Below are 20,298 nucleotides of genomic sequence, written 5' to 3' on the forward strand. Positions count from 1 at the left end.
CTGAAAGCTGTTCTTGGAGCATCTGTTGGAAAACATTAGGATTCTCCCATCATGCCACGCGAGGAGCATGACGTCACGGATCTGGGAGTGAAAATGAGTGGTTACGGGGAGGAGTCTCAATACCTGGACTGCACAGGGCCAGGGGGAGATAGGGACTTAATCCTGGGTGATGAGCCACCCATACCATGCCCGGTGCTCTTGGATCCAGAAAGTATCCCGCCCCTCTTCCTCACCCTCCGCTGGAAGGGAGGGGACCCTGAGGCCAGGGCGGTGCCTCTCCTGGAGGCAAATCTCCAGGCAGCGCCAGCCCCAGGCAGTGGGTCTCACAGGCCCATCCTCTTAGGGTTGGTGGCGGTGGTGAGTCCCCCCTCATCTCCCTGGTGGAAAAGATGCAGTCCCAGACTTTACACTCACAATACCTGGACAGAGACTGTGGTGCACCATCCCCTTCCCCTCTGGGGTCCTCAGCCACTGAGCAAGGCACAGGTGACTTCCTGGGCTCTTCTCCTAGACAGCCTTTGAGGAAGCTTGGGGAGACCAGGCCCACAAGGGGACACCCTAGGGCTGCCACTAGCTGAGGTGTCCCCCCAAGGTGCTAATAGGCAATTCTCACATTTTTCAGAGGTACTAGGCAGGAGCACAGGAAATTCCCCTCCCCAGGGGTGGGGAAGTGTAAGAAAACCAAATAAGGGGTTGGAGTAGGGGCAGGGACTGTGCTTTGTCACCCAGCCTGGTTGATGAGGTCCCCACCATCATCACCAACCCTACAAGACGACGTAGGACAAGAGGACCGCCTGTGAGACCCACTGCCAGGATAGGCCTGGAGTTGCCTGGAGAAGGCACCACCCTGGCTTCAGGGTCTCCTCCCTTCCAGAGGAAGAGGGAGGAAGAGGGTGCGGGATGCTTTCTGGATCCCAGAGTACCTAGCATGGTATGGACAGCTGAGGTTCCATAATAAAAAGGTTTATAAAATTCAAATCTAGTAACACCACCTCTACTGTTCAACAGAAAATAATAAAGTGCTTTGGGTACATGACAGGTAGGTGAGCCTTTAGCTTTTGAAGTAGGTCGTCTTCAGTCCATGATTGGCCCAAGCACTGAGAATCTGACCACACCCATCCAAGGAGTTTCCGGCCTCAAATAACCCCAGGGTGTTGGCGTGAGAGTCCAGCCCCGTCTTTCCCTCCCTCTACAAGATTCTGGCCAGAACAAAATGGATGGGAAGCCCAGACCCTACAGGAGACAAGACTACATGATGGCCAGACAGCACAAGCAGCCCAGACACCCATTGAGCAATGGTGGGTGAACTCCATATGGTTCATCCAAACTGTGGAACAGAGCTCAGCTATAGAAAGGAACGAAGAGCCCAGGTGGTAGCTCATGCCTATAATCCCTGCACTCAGGAGGCTGAGACAGGAGGCTTGTAGGAGTTTGAAGCTAACCTGGGCTATATACCAAGACCCTGTCTGTAAACAAAACAGAGTAATGAAGTGGCCAGGAAGACCACCACATGAAGGGTTTTAAGAAATGTCCCATTTGTGAGAGGAGCCAGTCACAAAAGGCCATATATCCTGTGACCCTATTGTGAGGAAATGTTCACAGAATCAGAATGAAGCCTTGGGGGTAAGATGCAGGTAGGGGGCAGGACAGGGGAGACTGCTAAGTGGCCAGTGCTAGAGGAAATGCTAGACATGTTCAAGTGACATAAATTTGGACTATGGCAATGGTTTCATGACTGTATATGTAACATGAATGAGCTTTATGCTTGCCATTTATTTCAGTAATGTGCATAAAGGTGTCCTTTGAGCTTGGATCTGAAGCTTGGGTGGCCCCTCTCACCTGCTGGGGACCCTCACCTGCCTGGTCCCACTCAATCAGATGGACGTTCCCTCAGAGGACAACAGTGGGGTTAGTCCAGGGTCAGAAAACCAGAGCTGTTTCCCCACTCACAGTAACCTGAAGACCAGTGTTGTTGTCATGAGGGATGGGAAACGGCCAAGCAGTCTCAGGGCAATCAGTCCAGGGGCACCTCCATGAAGCACAGGTATAAGTGTGTGTACGTGCACACACACACACACACACACACAGAGGTGTTTGCACATAGGAATGCATACACTGGAGGAGATGCACACATGTAGGATTGCCCGCACAGGAGCTCACACCCACATAGCTGCACAGAAATACAAAGTACACCCACACAGGAGCACACACGGGAGCTCACACACACAAAGGAACCCACAAATACAGAGAAGTGTGCACACAAAAAGGTGCACACACAGAAGTGAGTGTGCACTTGTGTGCACACACACAGGAGTGCACACACAAGAGTGAACACACACACGAGTGCACACACACACAGGGGTGCACACACAAGAGTGAATACACACACAAGAGTGCACACACACACAGGAGTGCACACACAAGAGTGAACACACACAAGAGTGCACACACACAGGGGTGCACACACACGAGTGCACACACAAGAGTGAATACACACACAAGAGTGCACACACACACAGGGGTGCACACACAAGAGTGAATACACACACGAGTGCACACACACACAGGGGTGCACACACACAGGAGTGCACACACACGAGTGCACACACAAGAGTGAATACACACACAAGAGTGCACACACAGGGGTGCACACACACAGGAGTGCACACACAAGAGTGAACACACACACAAGAGTGCACACACACACAGGGGTGCACACACACAGGAGTGGTAAGAAAAGGCCCACGGGAAGACCAATCCCCACCCATGTCTCTAAAGCTTGCTGTCTTCTTACAGAAAATGGAGATACAAAGACACATCCACCCATCCAAAGATTTCATGAGCACCTACTCTGGGCCCAAACCAGTGATTTCCCAGGAAAAGACCAATGAACAAAACAAGATCATTGGTTTTGTGGAGCTTCAGGACCCGCAGAGAACACAGGGTTAACTCATAAGCAATCAATCAATCAATGAGGGCAAGAGGCCTCTGAAGAAGTGACATGCAGAGGACAGAGGTACAAAGAAAACACCAGCCAAGGTCATATGGGGTGCACCCAGGCAGTAGGAGAGCCTGGGCAAAGACCAGGAAGGGCAGCATGGAGCTGTGCCATTGTTGCAGAAAGAACAGCACTGCAGAGGGTCAGGGCCCGGCTCAGTCAGTGTCCTGGATCCTTGCAAGGCCCACTCAGTGCCCTGCATCCTTCTAGAGCCCAGCCCCAGTGTTCAGCATCCTCGGAGTTTTTCTTTTGTTCTAAGGATGCAGCAAATCCACTGGAGGCAGAAGTGGGTCTCCAAAGGATCCTCTGGCTGCTGTTGGTAGGGCAAGGGGAAGTGGATTAGGAGGCTGGCAAGCAGGCAGGAGGGGCATGGCAGTGGCTGGGGCCAGTCTGGAGGAGGCAGAGGAGGTGAGCAAGTTGGCTTGAGACAGATTGGATACGGGGAGGGTAGGAGGAGGAGAGAAGCCCAATCTGATGTTCGGATGGTTAACTAGACTGGTGGGGGATTTAGAGTAACCATTGAGTCTAGTAGTGACAGTCGGTGGGTGGGATGCCATTCTCTGGGTGGGAGGATCAGAGAAGGGGAAAGGGTGCAAAAGAGGGGGATGTTTAGAGTGGGCACACGAGATTCCGCTGCCTTCCTCTAATACCATGGGGGTGTCTGCGCCATCAGGATGAGTGGTGGTAAGGGCACAAGCCACAGGGGCAGGACAGACATGTTCTGGTCCAACATTCACACAGCTGTGCAACCCTTCGCTGGGTCTGTTTCCCCCATTTGTAGAGTGAGCTCAGTTATACCTATTCTGCCAGTCCACAAGTCCGTCCAGTTCAGTGGTAGCAGCAAACTTCAGATACCTAAAAAGAACTCCAGTTGCCCCCTTCAGCCAAACTCTCAGGGAACCAGTCAAAGAGGGATAGAGGGAAGAAATACCTAGAACTCCAGAACTACAGCAAAGAATCAAGACAATCACCTCTGGAAGGCAGCTGGATGAGCGGGAGGCCAGCCCTGCCCTCTGCTGGCCACCAAGCCAAACTGTACCCCAAGTTCAGCCAGGTGGGGGTGTCTCCTTGACTTTGAAATTGGCTCCCTTCACTTTCAGGTCTCTACCTAGGGATCTGCTCATAAAACCACCAAAGGTGGCGCTAAATGCAATTCCAACTATGGCTTTCAAAAATCTGCTTCAAAGCAAAATCCTCAGGCTCGGGAGATGGCTCAGTGGGTACAAGCTTGAGGCCGGGGAGTTTGGATCCCCAGCAAACACCATATGGCCGGCTTGTAATCCTAGTGCCTGATTGGCAGGGATGGGATCCCCTGAGCAGGCTAGGTACCTAGATCACAGAGTCAGTGAACTCTGGCAGAGACGCTGCCTCAGAGCAACCGAGGATGACACTAGATGTCAACCTCAGGCCTATGCACACAAGTACCCACATACGCATGTGCACCCACGCACAAGTATAGGCACACACACATATACAATAAAAAACACTCCTTGAGTCAAGGGACATGGATCATATCTATAATCCAGTATTCAGGAGGTTTAACAGCTCCAGGTCAACCTGCAATGCACAATGAGTTTCAAACCAGCATGGGCTACAGAGGGAGAGAGACCCTCTGTAAAAAGAGCGATGGAGAATGAGACAGAAAGAAGGGGGGAGGGACTCCTTCACTTTCCCAGTCACCACCTCCCCTCTGAATGGCAGCAGACTGCATGCAGGCTTCCCCCAACTGCGTGGAGATGACTGAACACAAGACTGGGTTCTGGCATCTTCCAAGGGTGTGGCCATTGGCTGGATGCCACACCCCACTCTGAGCCTCTTATGTGGAGGGAAGGGGCTCCTCCCTGGTGCTGGGTTCTAGTCACGGCTCATAGACACTCTCATAGGCATTCAGTGTGGTACCACACCTGCATTTCAATATGCTTCTTGCTGTCCCTGCTCGTCCAGGTGGCCGGGGCATCTATGACAACGTGGCAGGAAAACAGGCAGAGAAGCTGGGCAAGGATGGAAAACCCAGAGCAGAGATGGAGACACCATGTACTGTGTCAAGAACCATGTTCCCATTCTCTGCTGTCCACATAAAGCTATGAACCTGATGGTGACTGTATTTCCATCTTGGACACTCCCCTGCAGTGGGGATACCAATGAAGAGAGAGAACCCGGCCTTGGGGGCCTCTGGCAGTCAGCAGACAGATTGTTCTGTGAAGAACACACATCAAACAATGCCTGCAACACTTGCCAACTGCCCTGAATTACCCTGCAGGGTATGGAGCAGCACCCTGTGACTCCACAGTGACATGGGGATGAAAAGCCTACACTTGAAGCCGCTGGCTTCCTTAGAAAGGGAGCAGATGTCTGACACTGAGGCCTGGGAGTAGTGGTCTCATCAGCTGACCACTTAGCTCTTACGGCATGCTGACGGCGACCCGAGGTTTACAGTTCCTACTACAGCAGATGCCACGTTCATGAAATCCACAGGACTCTGCTGCTGCCTTTGTGCAAAGGGGGTGGGGAATGAGATACTAGTACATAAATGCTCCATCTGGGCCATGAATCCTGCAGGGGTAGGATTGGAGCCCAAGTCCTGGCCTCCAGCACCGGATTCCTTAATACATCCCATCTGACACAGACAGTGACCAGCCAGGTTATTTCAGACACCCTGAAAGCCAGTGACTTGATGCTCAGAGGAGAGAGAGAGGGGACAGAAAGAAGGACAAAGTGGCAGGGTTAATGAGGACAGTGTTTTTACAAAGGTGTGTCACTTAACAAGGGCATTGTGTGCACTGATGGCAATGGAATAATCATGTTTTCTTAAATGGCTTGAAGAGTGTACGTGACTCACTGTAGATGCCAGGCCTCACAAATGATCATAATGGGACAGAGGAAAAGTCCTGTATCGCACTGCCAGCCCATTCCTGGTGCCTGCCTAAATCACCAAGTTGTCTGTCAGCATCTCTCCCGACTCAATATGCCCATTTGCTTAACAGATGTCAAATACCAACTCTGCACCAGGCCCTGCCCTGACGGCTGTTGGTCTCAGGATGACTTAGGCCCAGTCTGCATGAAGGACTCTGTGTTCAGTGTCACTGCAGAGATACAGGAAGCTGGTCAGAGAGCCTGGAAAGGCTGGGGAGGGGGTCAGGAAGTATATTATTTTTTAAATTTAATTGAATTTTTGTGTATTTCATACGGAAAATCATCTTAATACCCCCCTTCCCCTTTGCCACCTCCCATGGCTCCCCCCAACTGGAGTTCATACGTTCTGTCATTGGTACTAAGGCCTACTATGTAAAATTAGTGTCCTGAGATGTCCCTCAGTGCAAGTTCATCCGCCAGGGTTTAGTCAGCCTATCTAAAGTCTCTCTCTTTGAGATCAGCTCTTCCTCACCTGGCAGTAATCAGCTGCCAATAATTCAACCAAGATTGGGGCCTGCTGCTCATTTCCACAGTTCTGTGCTGGGTTTTAATCTGCCTAAGCGTGCATGGGTCTCGTGCATGCTGACACCATTGCTGCAGATTTGTATGAGGAGGGTCCCAGGTGCCTGTAGGACTCTTATTTCCACATGGTCATGCACCTCCTCCCTGGTTCTTCCAATCTTTCCGCCTCCTCTTCCACAATGGTCCCTGATCCCTGGGTGGGTGGACCTCAATATAGGAATCCTGTGCAAGTCCCGTCCCACACTCTGCCAACTCCTATTCTCTGTATTTTGGCCATTTGTGGCCTTTTGTGGTCCCGCCCCCTCCCCCCCATCGCATGAGGGAGCCTCACTGATGATGCATTAGTGTTCTCTCCATCCCTTGTTCTATGTCCCGTGAGTCTTAGGTGTAGAGGTTGCATCCTACATGTGCCACTTAGGCTTGGGCAGCTCACAGAGAATCTGTGTGATCAGTGGTATAACTCTGTAATAATCTGTCACGACGTGGAGGCTGGATCCAGGCACTCTCAGGCAGTCTGCTGAGTGCTCAGCCCCTACATCAGGCAGAGGCCAGATCAGGCAACTCTCAGGCCATCTCCAAAAAAACACGTGACAAGAGTAACTTGAGGGAGAAAGGGTTTGTTGTGGCTCACAGCTTGGGAGAACCATCCATCACGGTGGGGAAGGAAGGCACGGTGGCAGGAGCCTGGGGCAGCTGGCCGCATTGCCGCCCCCAGTCAGGAGGCAGAGCGATGGCTGCTGGTGCTCAACTCGTTTTCTTCTTATTTCATCTGGGATCCCAGCCCATGGGATGGGTCTTCCTTTCTCCACTAATCCATTACAGAAACTCCCTCACAGACACACAGAGGTGCCTCTCCTAGGTGATTCTAGATTCTGTCAAGTTGACAATCAAATCAACCATCACAGGGAGGTTCTGGGGAGGAAGCGGCATTCACATCCTTCATGTGACCAGCACCTACAAAACACCTGCCACATGCCAGGCATTGAGATCTGGCAGCAATCTAGAAGGATTCTGAAGGAATCCTAGAAGGATAAGTAGGGGGTTGCTGGGCAGCACACACTAAGTGTGTGACAGCCAATGTCGCCACATAGCCAGCCTCTTGAATCCATCCCATTCACAAGACCAGTCTCTGATCATTTTTCCCTCTGAGAACATGAACAGGCACAAAGCTGTCCATCTATGGCATTAGGTGTCCACCGAATGCCAACCACACGGCCGTGAGATGGACCAGACACAGGTCAGGGGCTGTCATGGCGTGAATGTAAAATGTCCCTCACAGACTCCTGTGTTTGAACCCTTATTTCTCAGCTGGTGGCGCTGTTTGTGAAGGTGGTGGAATGTTCTGAACCTGGGGCCCAGCTGGAGGGCTTAGGGCCATAAGTCCTTGTAGATTACAGGCTGTTCCCACTTTCAGTCTAGCTCTCTACTTCCTGAGCTGTCCATGTATATAGTGATCCCTGTCACCACAGGCTGGGCTGTATGCCCTTGAACCCTGAGCCAAAGAAGATTCCTTTTATCAGTCTGGTCAGGTATTTGGTCACAGCAATTGGGAAGGTAACTAAGTGGGTCTCATGGGACTCAGTAAAAGACTGAGCTCTGCCTGGTCCCATTTAAGAGAAGTTCAAAAGCAGACCATATTGCTCAGGGGGCACTGAGATTTGTTCCGTAGGGACAATGATGGTCTGGGTTCCTGTGACAAGGGGCTGGAGTTGCTCCTGCTGTGAAGGGCTCACATATAAGGAGTCTATGTAACTGTCCTCTGCTGGCCTCAGCTGCCTTACTTCAACCTGAAATCCCTATCCTGTGGCCCTTGAGATGACAGCTAGGGCCCAGGCCCTGGGTACTACTGTGTGGAAAGACCGGAAGCAGTGCATGAAGGGAAGAGGAGGCCAGAGGGTCGGGGAGACCCAGTGATCCATGAAGAGGACCCTACAGGAAGGTGCCAGGAGACCCCAGAGGCCTCCTAGAAAGGACTCTGCTGACTCAGGCCAGGAGACTGGGTGGGGCCTTTGGAGAGGATGGCAAGGGTCTGACCAGGCAGAGCCCGGAGGGGGGGCTCCCAGACCCCAGCTATGCTCCCGCTCTGGTGACCTGGGCATGTTCATTGTGTAGCTCACAACTAACGACTGTTCAAAGAGGATAATTCAGGTTTAAATAGTGGCCTTTGTGACCCCACACTTTGTCCTTTCTCTGTGTACGCGCTTCAGCGTGCTTACCAGATTTATATGCTTACATATGCAGCAGCTAAGCTTACTGGTTTACCACAGCGGGGATTTACACCCAGCCCTCCATGACAGACATGGCCAGCTAAGTGTTTTACAGAGTCCTAGCTTACACAGTCTCAAGTGGGTCTATAAAGAAAAAAAGAAATCCAGGACGCTAGGTTTAGGGGTGGCACTTTAAAAGCACATTATATGTTCTGTGGCCGTGGAAAAAAAAAAAAACAAAAAACGCCCAAGAATCAACTCGCACCAGCCTATGCTTGACCATCCCTGTTCCCAGGACCTGTCTCTCCCATGGTACCTACAGACCTGCTGTGGCAATGCAGTGGGTGGCTATCACTCTGTAGTTCCCTGTAGGTGTCATGGCCAGTGTCCATTCTCTTATGAACAACTACCAGGGCTGTTAGCAGTCTTCAGGGGAAGGCGCTCACTCTTCCCTCAGTTATCACTCTGATCCAGTCACTTGGGGTCCAGCAGATTCTCCTGGCATCATGCTGCAGTGTTCAGAGTTCTCCTACCTTCTTGGTTCTTTGCACTACGTGAGGGACCTTGAGTGTACGTACCACACCCTAAGAGAAGCCTACAGGTTTTAGGGGACTGCGTCCGGGGCTTCCAGTAGAAGGAACAGCTGGTCCTGTGATAGCAGTGGCCTGGGCTCTGCTCCCTTCAGATCCTGAGATGACAGAAGAGGAAAATGTCTCCTGCATTCAGGAAGCAGGGACCTGAGGACCCCAGGGCCCCAGGCTCAGTGGCTGACCTGTTAAGCCCTGACAGTCCATTCATCATCCATTGTTTATTCAGAGTGTACTCACTGTGAACACAGTATGTGTCCAGAATTGGGGGGGGGGATGAGAAGATCCTGAGAACAATGTGCACCTAGGACAGGGTGATGGTACTGGGCAGTAGAGAGAAGGGATGGGGGGTGCTGCAGTACTGCAGTGAGCGACATGGGGTCCTCAGAGTCTCACATGGGGGAGCTGGAGTTGTATGCTGGGAGGAACCGCCCAGGAGGGTCTCCAGTCAAAGAGATCCTCCTTGGGTCCCCCCTCTCCCTAAAATCTTCTCTGGCTGCAGAGTGGCCAAGAGGCAGTCAGGAGACAAGGACAGAACAGGCAGAAGAAAGTGACTGGGTGGTGACAGGGACCTGTGGGTCTGAGCCCAGAGCAGAGACGAATGTGACTGTCTCCCTAACTCTCCTGATTCCTGCATTCTTCAACATTAAACCAGTCACAGTTGTGATGGGTGGAATCAAGGTCATAATTGAGTGACTGTAAGACAGAAGACCAACCCAGGTGATCCCACAGGCTCAGCATAGTCACTAGAACCCTCAGAAGGCTAGGGGGAGGAAGAGAGGGCTGGGACAGAGGGACCAGAAAGAGAACTGATGGATGAGATGCATGTGGCTGGTTATAACCACTGGTTTGAGGGGACTGTGACCTCAGAATTCGGGCACCTTTGGAACTAACCACAGCCAGCAGGCAAGTGGTGCTGAATCATGACAACCACCAAGAGAGGCAGGTGGTGACTCTCTCAGAACCTCCAGGAAGGAGCACAGTCCACTGGCAGTGTATGACATAAATGGCTTGTGTCCCAGACTACCAGGTCTGTGGTCCCCGTTTTTGGCTGTAATGCAACCCTATGTGCATGTACTCTTGCTGAGGCCTTCTGTCCATCCTGGTAGCATCCCTCATAGACAAGGGAAGTGAGGCTCAGAAGGGCAAAGCTGTACAAGATCACACAGGGAACCAACCCTGGTCCTCCTCCCACTTTGCACAAACCTGCTCCCCTCCCCCAGCATAGGTGATCCTGGAAAAGGGATGTGCTCAGGTCTGACATCAGCCCATGAGTCAAACAAAAGGAACACAAAAGTCCAACACAGATAAAGATGGCTAGTGAGAACCACCAGGTCATCCAAGCTCTAAGACACAACCCACAGGACACACAGTATCCTACCTGCACTGCGTCCCTCCCAAGGAGGACTGCCATCTTCACTAGCCTGCTTGTCCCCACAGCCCCCAAAGGAGCAGGCAGAATGAGGGAATCTTTTAAGGCCCCCTAAATTAGGGACAAAGACTCAGCATTGATCTGAAATTAAATACTTCTCCCTCAACAAAAGTAGAAAATATGGATTAGGATTGAGGGGGAGGCACTGGGCTCCTTTCTGATCCTTCTGCAACCTCCAGATTACCCTAAATCAGACCCTGCACACTGCATCTTGATTCCCCTATACCCTGGCCAGCTACACTGCCTGTCCCCAAGCTGTCCCCATTCCCACCTTGAGTCTAGGATCCCTCCTGCTCATCCCAGCTGAAATCTACTGATTAGCCTGCCAGAACCCAGCCACCAGACACCCACAGCCTTGACTTCCTTTCACCCTACCAGAGAGCACTTCACTGATCAGCTTGGAACCCTCCTGTGCCACCAATAAAGAGAATCAAAAGCAAGAACCTGAAGCACACCCCAACTAACTATTCATGCCTGAGCAAAAATCAACCAAGCCTCATCAACAATATAAACAGAACTGGGGCTGGAAAGATGACACAGAGGTTAAGAGCACTGGCTGTTCTTGCAGAGGACCCAGTTTCAGTTCCCAGAACCCACGTGGCAGCTAACAACCATCTGTAACTCCAGTTCCAGGGTATCCAAAGCCCTCTTCTGACGTCTGTGGGCACTGCATGACACGGGTGCACTCACATACATGCAGGCAATACACTCACACACATAAAATTAAAAAATGAAATATTTTTTAAAAAACAATATAAACAGGGGGCTGGAGAGATGGCTCAGAGGTTAAGAACACTGGTTGTTCTTGCAGAAGACCCAGGTTCAAATCCCAGCACCCACATGGCAGCTAACAACTGTCCATAACTCCAGTTCCAGAGGATCCAACAGCCTCTTCTGTCCTCTGCGGGCATTGCACGACACAGGTGCAGTTATCTACATGCAGGCAATACACGCATACACATAAAATTAAAAAAACATAAAATAAAAAAAATACATAAGCAGAACCAAACTTCAACTAAACAAAAGCAGGCTAGAATTTCATATCAGACACACAACAAAAGATTCATATGCCCAAACCACAATGCCTATATATATATATATGTATGTATGAAAAGCCAAGATAATACAAAGCCCAGTCTTACAGACATATACTACAGTAAGAACTACCCAGAGGAACCCCAGGACAAAGACAAACTTAAAAGAACCATAAACATGTTCAAAGATTTCAGTGACTTTAAACAACACAAAAAAAACTCAAGGAGCTCAGAGGACAGGCATAAACTCCTGGCTGAAGCTGAAGAAAAACTGACCATATGACTAGTGAAATGACAAAGTTCAGGACTTGAAAACTGAATTCACAAAAGAGATAGAAATAGTGCAGAAAACTCAAGCCAAAATGAAGATGAAATTGGAAAGTTCAATGATCCAGTTTGAAGTAGGAGGAAGCCTCACAAGTGGATTGAGTGAAATGGAAAACAGACTATCAAGACTGTAGTACAAAGTTGAACTGGACGACTCACGCAAAGAATGTGAAAAATTAAAAAACAAAACCAGAATGGAACATGTACATAATGGGAGGACATCATGAAAAGACCAAAAGGTTCATATCATAGGCCTAGAGGAAAGAGAAGACTCTCAGGTCAATGGCATTGACCAGATCGTCAACAGGATTATAGAAGAAAACTTAGGTAAGTAAGCTTACCTAGAAAACTTTCTTAGGTTAAGGAAAGACACATATACAGATACAAGAAGCACACAGAACACCAATTAGACAGGACCAGAACAGAAATTCCCATGGCATATCATAGTAAAAATACTAAATGTGCTGACCAAAGAGAGGGTACTGAAAGCTGCTGGAGAAAAATAAGTTACATGTAATTGGAAAGTCTTCAGAATCACAGCAGACTACTCAGTGTAAATTATGAAAGCCAGAAGAGCCTGGACTAAAGTATTTCAAGTTCTAAATGACCACAGATGCCAACACAGAATATTTTGCCAGCAAAACTGCCTATTACAGTCTAATGGGAAAGAAATATCCTCCATGATACAAATAGGCTGAATGAATTCATGTCCACAAAACCAGCCCTACAGAGAACACTTGATGCAATATAAAGAAAGGACTAGCCGTACTCAGTGAGAAAATGACCATAGTAAAGAGGTTACAGAAAGAAAACAAATGAAGGTATGAAGCACAGAAACACAAAATGAGACTAAGAACACAAACAGAAAATTAGAGTAACCAATCCACAACTTTCAATAATAACTCTAAATATCAATGGCCTCAACTCCCCAATCAAAAGACACAGGTTAGTGGAATGGACTAAGAAACAAAATCAATACATTTTAGCAAGAAAGTCTCCTTACCTCCAAGAACTGGCACCATCTTAGACTGAAAGGATTGGAAAAAAGACTCCAGACAAATGGCACTAAGAAACAGGAGTTGCTTTCCTAATATTCAACAACATAGACTTCAAGTTAAACTACCCAGAGGAGATAAAGGAGATCACTACATTCTGATCAAGAGGAACAATTGATCAAGAAGACATAACAGTCGTGAACATATGTGCACCAAACTCTGGTGCACCTAGTTTCATAAAATCAGTACTATTGCACTTCAAGACACTGTTAAACCCAACTCAGTAATATTAGGTAACTTAAATACCCTACTTTCTCCAGTACACAGGTCATTTGGAAAAAAAATAAGTAGATAAACATCCAAATTAAATGATATCATACATCAAATGGACCTAACAGATGTTTACAGGATATTCAACCCAAGGACCAAAACACATTCTGCTCACACAGACACACAACAAAAAGATCATCCACCATGATCAAGTTGGCTTTATTACACAGATGCAGGGATTGTTCAATATACATAAGTCAATAAATGCAATAAGGCATATAAATAGACTAAAAGACAAAAATCACATAATCACCTCAATAGATACAGACAAGGCCTTTGACAAAATTCAACCTGCATTTATAGCAAAAGTCCTAGAGGGAATTCAACTGGAGGGGACATACCTCAACATAATTAAAACTATATACAACAAACCCACAGCCAATATCATTCTAAATGGAGAAAAACTGGAAGCACTCCCACTAAACCTGGGCACCAGACAAAGCTGTCAATCATCTCCACTGCTTTTCAACGTAGTTCTTGAAGCTCTTGCTAGAGCCATAAGACAAGAAAAGGAAATTAAAGGGGCACTAATTGGAAAAGAGGTCAAATTACCTGATTTGCGGATGATATATTATACATAACGGATTTCCAAAATTCCACCAGAACACTTCTAGATATAATCAAAACTGCCAGCAAAGTGGCAGGTTTCAAAATCAATTTACAAAAATTAGTAGCCCTTAAATTTGTTTTCTCCCCCTATCTAAAAGCCTTTGAGAGGGAACTGACACTTATTCTAACCACTCCAACAGCTATCAAAATACCTGAAAGCAAATCCTGAACTGACTCCATCATTCTAGACTCTCGAGTCGGCAGACAAAAGAAAAATAAGGAGGAACTCAATAGAGGGATGCTTTTGGAAGCTCTCATCAAGAAATTCCAGTGGACTCTGATATGAACATTTGAAATTTGCCCAGTTCTGAATTTTTTCTAGTTCCCTATCTAGAACTTGTAATACTAACTACTCTTGTCTTTATTTCTCCATCACATTTCCTAGGCACCAGTCAAGGACTTTCTTTTCTCCCTACAGATAAGCATTCTGTAATTTGGGAGCCTTTTAGATAAACCTACTGAAGGGGTAAGACCCACTGAAGGGGTACCCCAGTTGCCTCATCCTGCGTCCCTGTTCAGCATGGAGGAAGCCAGAGCGGTCTGTGTCCCGATTCCCTATTTAAGAATAGGAGGTAGGAATTGGCTAGGCAGTTAGGGTAAAGAGACCCCAAACAAAAGTATCCAGTTTCTTGGCTAAAAGTCAAAATTTCCTTGGGCCTCTTAGCAACATACTGTATTCCAAGGGCCAAAAATGTTAAAAGTATTTGGGAGCTCTTATCATCTCTAAAAGATTTCAGGGTTTCCCCTAAAATCCCCTCTTCAGAGGGGGGAAAGTTAGAGTAGCAAAAAAGCCCCATAACTTTAACTGGTCAAGACTATAAAAATCCCTAGTCTCTCTGTTGGAGGACCCACCTTTCCAATCTCACTGGTCAATTACCTGGTGATAGAACCACCCCCAGGAAGGCAGGTTCACCTTAAGTTATGCTAAATAGATGGGCAGAATACCTGGTGCGTTCATGAGGTAGCATTTTTTCCTGCCTGGAATCCTGTCTTGTAACACAGAACTCCATAGAACTTCTGACCAGCCACAGTCATGCAGGTCCCTGTAAGTTTGTCCGCTTTCTGCCATTTGGGTCCATTCTTCAATTCTTTTATGAATGAGACTAAGAACCCTCTAGGGGACCCTCTTTCCCCCCATTTCAGTACAGGCCAAAACTACGGACATATGGTGTCTTACTTTAATTAAGAGACAAAATGACCTACAGTAACAGTATGTGAAGGTACTTTGCAAACAATGATATACTCACACCATCCTTTGAAATATTCTGGAAAAAATTATTTTTTACCCTCCATATGTTCAGAATGTAGCATTATCAGAAACCCTCAAAAAAAATAGCAGCCTTTCTACATGTCAATAACAAGCAATCAGAGAAAAAGTTCATGAAACAATCCCATTCACAATAGCCTCAAAAAAATTAAAAGTATCAAGGAATAAACCTAACCAAAGCCATTAAAGTCTTTTACAAGGAAAATTTTAACCCTTTGAAGAGATTGAAGAAGACACGAAGAGCTGGAAGGACCTCCTGTGCTCATGGATTGGTAGAATATTGTGAAAATGGCCATTCTACCAAAAGTAATATATAGATTCAATGCAACATTGATCAAAATCCCCATGACATTCTTCACAGAAATTGAAAAAAAAATCCTAAAATTCATATCAAACCACAAAAGATCCTGAATAGCCAAAGCAATCTTGGGAAAAAGAGCAATGCTTAGGGGATCACCATGCCAGATCTCAAACTATATTATAGAACTATAATCATAGAAACAGCATAGTATTGGCACAAGAGATATGTAGAGCCAATGAAAAAAATAGAAGACCCAAGCATGAATGCATGCAATTTTATCCATCTGATATTTGACAAGGTGCCAAGAACACGCATGGAGGAAAGACAGCATTAAAAAATGGTGCTGGCAAAACTGATCTCCACCCATAGAAGAACGAAATTAGACTCTTTCACTCTGCACAAAAGTCAATTCCAATTGAACCAAAGACCTCAATGTGAAATCTGAAACCCTGAAACTGTTACAAGAAAACAGAGGCAATAACCTACAAGATATAGGTGTAGAAAAGGACTTAATGGAACACCAGGTGTTCAGGAAATAAGGTCAATAGTTAACAAGTGGGACCTCATTAAACTAAAAAACTTCTGTACAGCAAAAGAAGTTTTTGTTTTAACCAAGCAAGTGAAGAGAAAATCCACAGAGTGGGAGAAAAATCTTCACTAGCTCCACGTCTGATAGAGGACTAATATCCAGAATACATAAAGAATTCAAAAACAAAACAAATGACCCAATTAAAAGACGAGCTATGGATCTGAAAAGAGCGCTCAAAAGAAGAAATAAAAATGGATAAGAAACACCTTAAAAAGTGTCCAACATCCTTAGTAATGAGCAAAATGCAAGTCAAAACCACTTTAAGATTTCATCTTACGCCAGTCAGAATGGCTAAGAACAAGAGAATAAATGACACCAAATGTTGGCGAGGATGTGGAGAAAGGAGAATTCACATTTACTGCTGGTGGGATTGCAAACTCGTGCAACCACTATGGAAAGGACTGTGGAGAACTCTTAAACTAAAAATCAATCTTCCATTTGACCCGGTTAGACCGCTCCTTGGCACATACCCAAAGGACTCATCCTATTGCAGAGACACTTGTGCAACCATGTTTGTTGCTGCTCTTTTTACAATAGCTAAGAGATGGAAACAATCTAAAGGTCCCTCAACTGACAAATGGATAATAAAAATGTGCATTTCCACAGTGGAGTTCTACTCAGAGGTTTAGAAAAACAAAATCATGAAGTTTACAGGCAAATTGATGGAACTAGAAATTGTTACACTAAGTGAAATAACACAGACTCAGAAAAACAAGCAACATATGTTCTCCCTCATTTGTGGATCTGAGCTTCAAATTCTTATTTGTGAGTATATATCCTGATGTAATTGCAGGAGTCAGGAAAATAGAAAGGAACTGTGGGGGTAAAGGGGAGGAAAGCACCTGAGAGGTGGGGGATAGGAGGAGGCGCGTTACCAAGGGGCAAATGGGGGAATTTAACTGGGAAGGGAAGAGAGAGGGTTATACAAGGAACCATGGGGGCAAAGGTGAAGGAGGAGTCAAGGGAGGCTAGCAGGAGACAGATTATCAAAGGTGAAATGGGGTACTTAAACAGGGAGAGAGATGAGATAAATAATGCTTAGGGGAAAGAAACAGGTGTAAACGTGTTAGTTCAAAAGCCTATTGAAAAATACACATACTATATCTGTGCATGAGTGCATGTGTGTAGTCAAAGGTTATATAACAAGGAGAAACTTCCCTTCAATTTGTTGGTCAGGGTGGCCCAAGGGAGACTACTGTCACAGCCCGGACTGCCTCCCCGAATGTGAAGGTCAGACCCTATTGCTGAAGACAGGACATACTTTGGACACGGGACTTGGAGCAGTGGAGCTGGAACTGAGCTGGCAGCTCCTCCCTGAAGACTGGCTCTCATTGTAGCAGAGGAGACCATGCACGCGTCTAAGGAAGAAAAATAAATCAATGGTTCAACCCCAGCCGTAAAGCTGAAGAACCACAACAATGCCCAGCACGGCAAACTGTCCTTATAGGTGCAGCAGTGGCACTTTGACCTTGGGAGTAATCAACAGCTGTCTACTCAGACTTAAAGCCCACTCAATGGGGAGGAATTCACGCGTGGCACTGTAAACACACATAGCTGAAGAGGTCATAGATCCGAGAGAAAACCTGACATCAGTCACATCCCTAGACAAATGTACTTCTTTACTCTGTGCTAAATACGTATCCATATGTTTATAATTACACCTCTCACCACTCATCAAAAAAGCTTCTTTTTGTAACAGATAGAGGCTATTACTGAGTTCCACAACTGGTCAAACACAGAATTAAAGTCTATGAGATGTCCAGCCCTAAGTGACACATCAACAATGCAACCTCTACAACTAAGGCTCACGGGACACAGCAGAACAAGGGTCAGAAAGAACACTAACGCATCTCTCAACTCCCACCAGTGAAATTCCCTCATAAACAGAGTGATCCACACAGAAGGCCACGGCTGACTAAAGTGTAGAGAATAAGAGACTACAGGGTGTATTCCACTTGATAGGACTCCTCTACTCAACCTCACCCAATCAGGGCTCAGAGACCATTGTGGAAGAGGCAGTGTAAAGACTGTAAGAGCCAGGGCTGGTGGATGACCACAAGGAAAAAGTTTTCTGGGCAGCTGGGAACTTGCTTATATGAACTTACAGATCAGTGACGGCATGCACACAACCCACACAAACTCAAACTAGACAAAAACGCAGCACAGAGCTGGTGAAATGGGTAAGCAGCCCCAACCTTAACTAAGAAACTACTGGCAGCTGATCGTGGCTGGGTGAGGGAGAGTTGGTCTTCTTTAAGGGAGTGATGCCAGAGAGGCTGACCAGGCTCTAGAGGATGAACTCACACCAAGAGACATTTGTGGACACACACTTGACTCAATAGACCTTAACATATATGATAGAACTCATGAAACACACTGGGAAGGGAGCTATGAAGGAGTGCAGACAGGGGAGGGGTCTAAATATGATGAACATGTATAAAATGCATAAAATTTTCATAAAAACATTGAACAAAAGAAAGTGGAGGAGGGGGTGTGAGATGGGAAAGGCGCTTTCTGCTTAATAACCCGAGTTTAGTCCTTGGAGCCAACAAGGTGGAAGGAGGGAGCCAACTCCCCAAAACTGTCCTCTAACCTAAAACTCACCATGGTATGTATGAGTATGTGCATGTGTAAACGTAAACACACACACACACACACACACACACACAGAGAGACACACCCCACAAAATATAAAAGTGTCATAACACTTTATTTTTTTGGTCTTTTTGCGACAGGGCCTCCCTGTAGTCCAGCTGGCCTGGAACTCACTATGTAGACCAGGCTGGCCTTGAACTCACAGAGCTCCTGTCTTTGCCTCGTGGGATTCAATGCGTGCTCATGGGGGTGCTGGAGAAGATAGCGCAGTTGGTCAAGTGCCTGCTGTTCAAGCACAAAGATCTAAATTCAATCCCCAAAATCCATGTTAAAAAGTCAGGCAGGGTGGTAAGCACTTGTGTTCCTAGTGCTGGGAAGGCAGAGACAGGTGGATCCCTAGGGCACACTGACCAGTCAGCAAGTTCCAGGTCAGTAAAAGACTCTGTCTCAAAAACAAGGTGACAGCACCTAAGGAAGATACCTAAAGGGGACCTATGGCTTCCACAGGAAGCATGTGTATACACACAAACACCCCTTACAGACACAGACATGCACACACAGAGATTTGTGACAGGCAGGATACCAAAATGACTAAGAATCCAAAATCAACCGAAAGAAAATGTCCACGTTTTAAATTCCGTTCCCCAACTGTGGCCTTGCATCTGTCAAGCAGGGTCATACCACGGTGAAGCCCATAGGCCGCAGACATGAGCTGGGCTGCAGATGACATCCAGCCCTCACTTGGTGCTGGCTGACATGGTCGCCACTGTCCCTGAGGGCAGGTTTTCCCCAGTGTCACACTGTGATCGCTCCTACACATGTTCACCTGTGCCCATAATATCGCAAGTTGGAAATCAAATAGAAGTCTCTGTTTTTCAAGATCCCAATGTTTAACCAAGCATTTAAAAACTGTAGCTAATTTATCATGATTTCTTGTGGAATACAGAAAAAAAGGACAGACAGCAGAGCCATTAAAATAAAAATAGAAAGTCAGTGAGCCTGGGCCAGAGCAGGCGCCTCATTATCCAAGTTCGGAAGAATTAGTGTGGTTAAGAGAGTCAGTCACGCAAGAGGGAGCATGCTCAGTTAGCACAGCTGTTTTGCACACTCCGAAGTGGAGAGATCCGGTCCTTAACTTGTATCAGAAACCTCGTCTGCAGGTTTCTATTTTCAGCACTCCCCTCCGGGTGAGCGGCCATGAGCCTTCTGTCCAAACATAATGTATGTTAGCCAGGTAGCAGGCTGCATGCCTGGCCTGCTGGGTGTCCTCTATAGTGGGAGAGAGAGGCAGACCCGACAGCACCACGGTGAAGCCCATAGGCCGCAGACATGAGCTGGGCTGCAGACGACACCCAGCCCTCACTTGGTGCTGGCTGACATGGTCGCCACTGTCCCTGAGGGCAGCTTTTCCTCAGTGTCACACTGTGATCGCTCCTACACATGTTCACCTGTGCCCATAATATCGCAAGTTGGAAATCAAATAGAAGTCTCTGTTTTTCAAGATCCCAATGTTTAACCAAGCATTTAAAAACTGTAGCTAATTTATCATGATTTCTTGTGGAATACAGAAAAAAAGGACAGACAGCAGAGCC

The 20,298-nt window shown here is 47.1% G+C and overlaps 1 protein-coding gene across 1 annotated transcript in view; it reads right to left on the minus strand.

Annotated features, from left to right (window-relative positions):
• Window positions 1-20,298, minus strand: part of Phactr3 (phosphatase and actin regulator 3) — a 240,325-nt gene that overhangs the window by 209,329 nt on the left and 10,698 nt on the right. The window lies entirely within an intron of this gene.

This window comes from Nannospalax galili, unplaced genomic scaffold, assembly GCF_000622305.1.
Source record: "Nannospalax galili isolate Female #2095 unplaced genomic scaffold, S.galili_v1.0 scaffold231, whole genome shotgun sequence".
NCBI lineage: Eukaryota > Metazoa > Chordata > Mammalia > Rodentia > Spalacidae > Nannospalax > Nannospalax galili.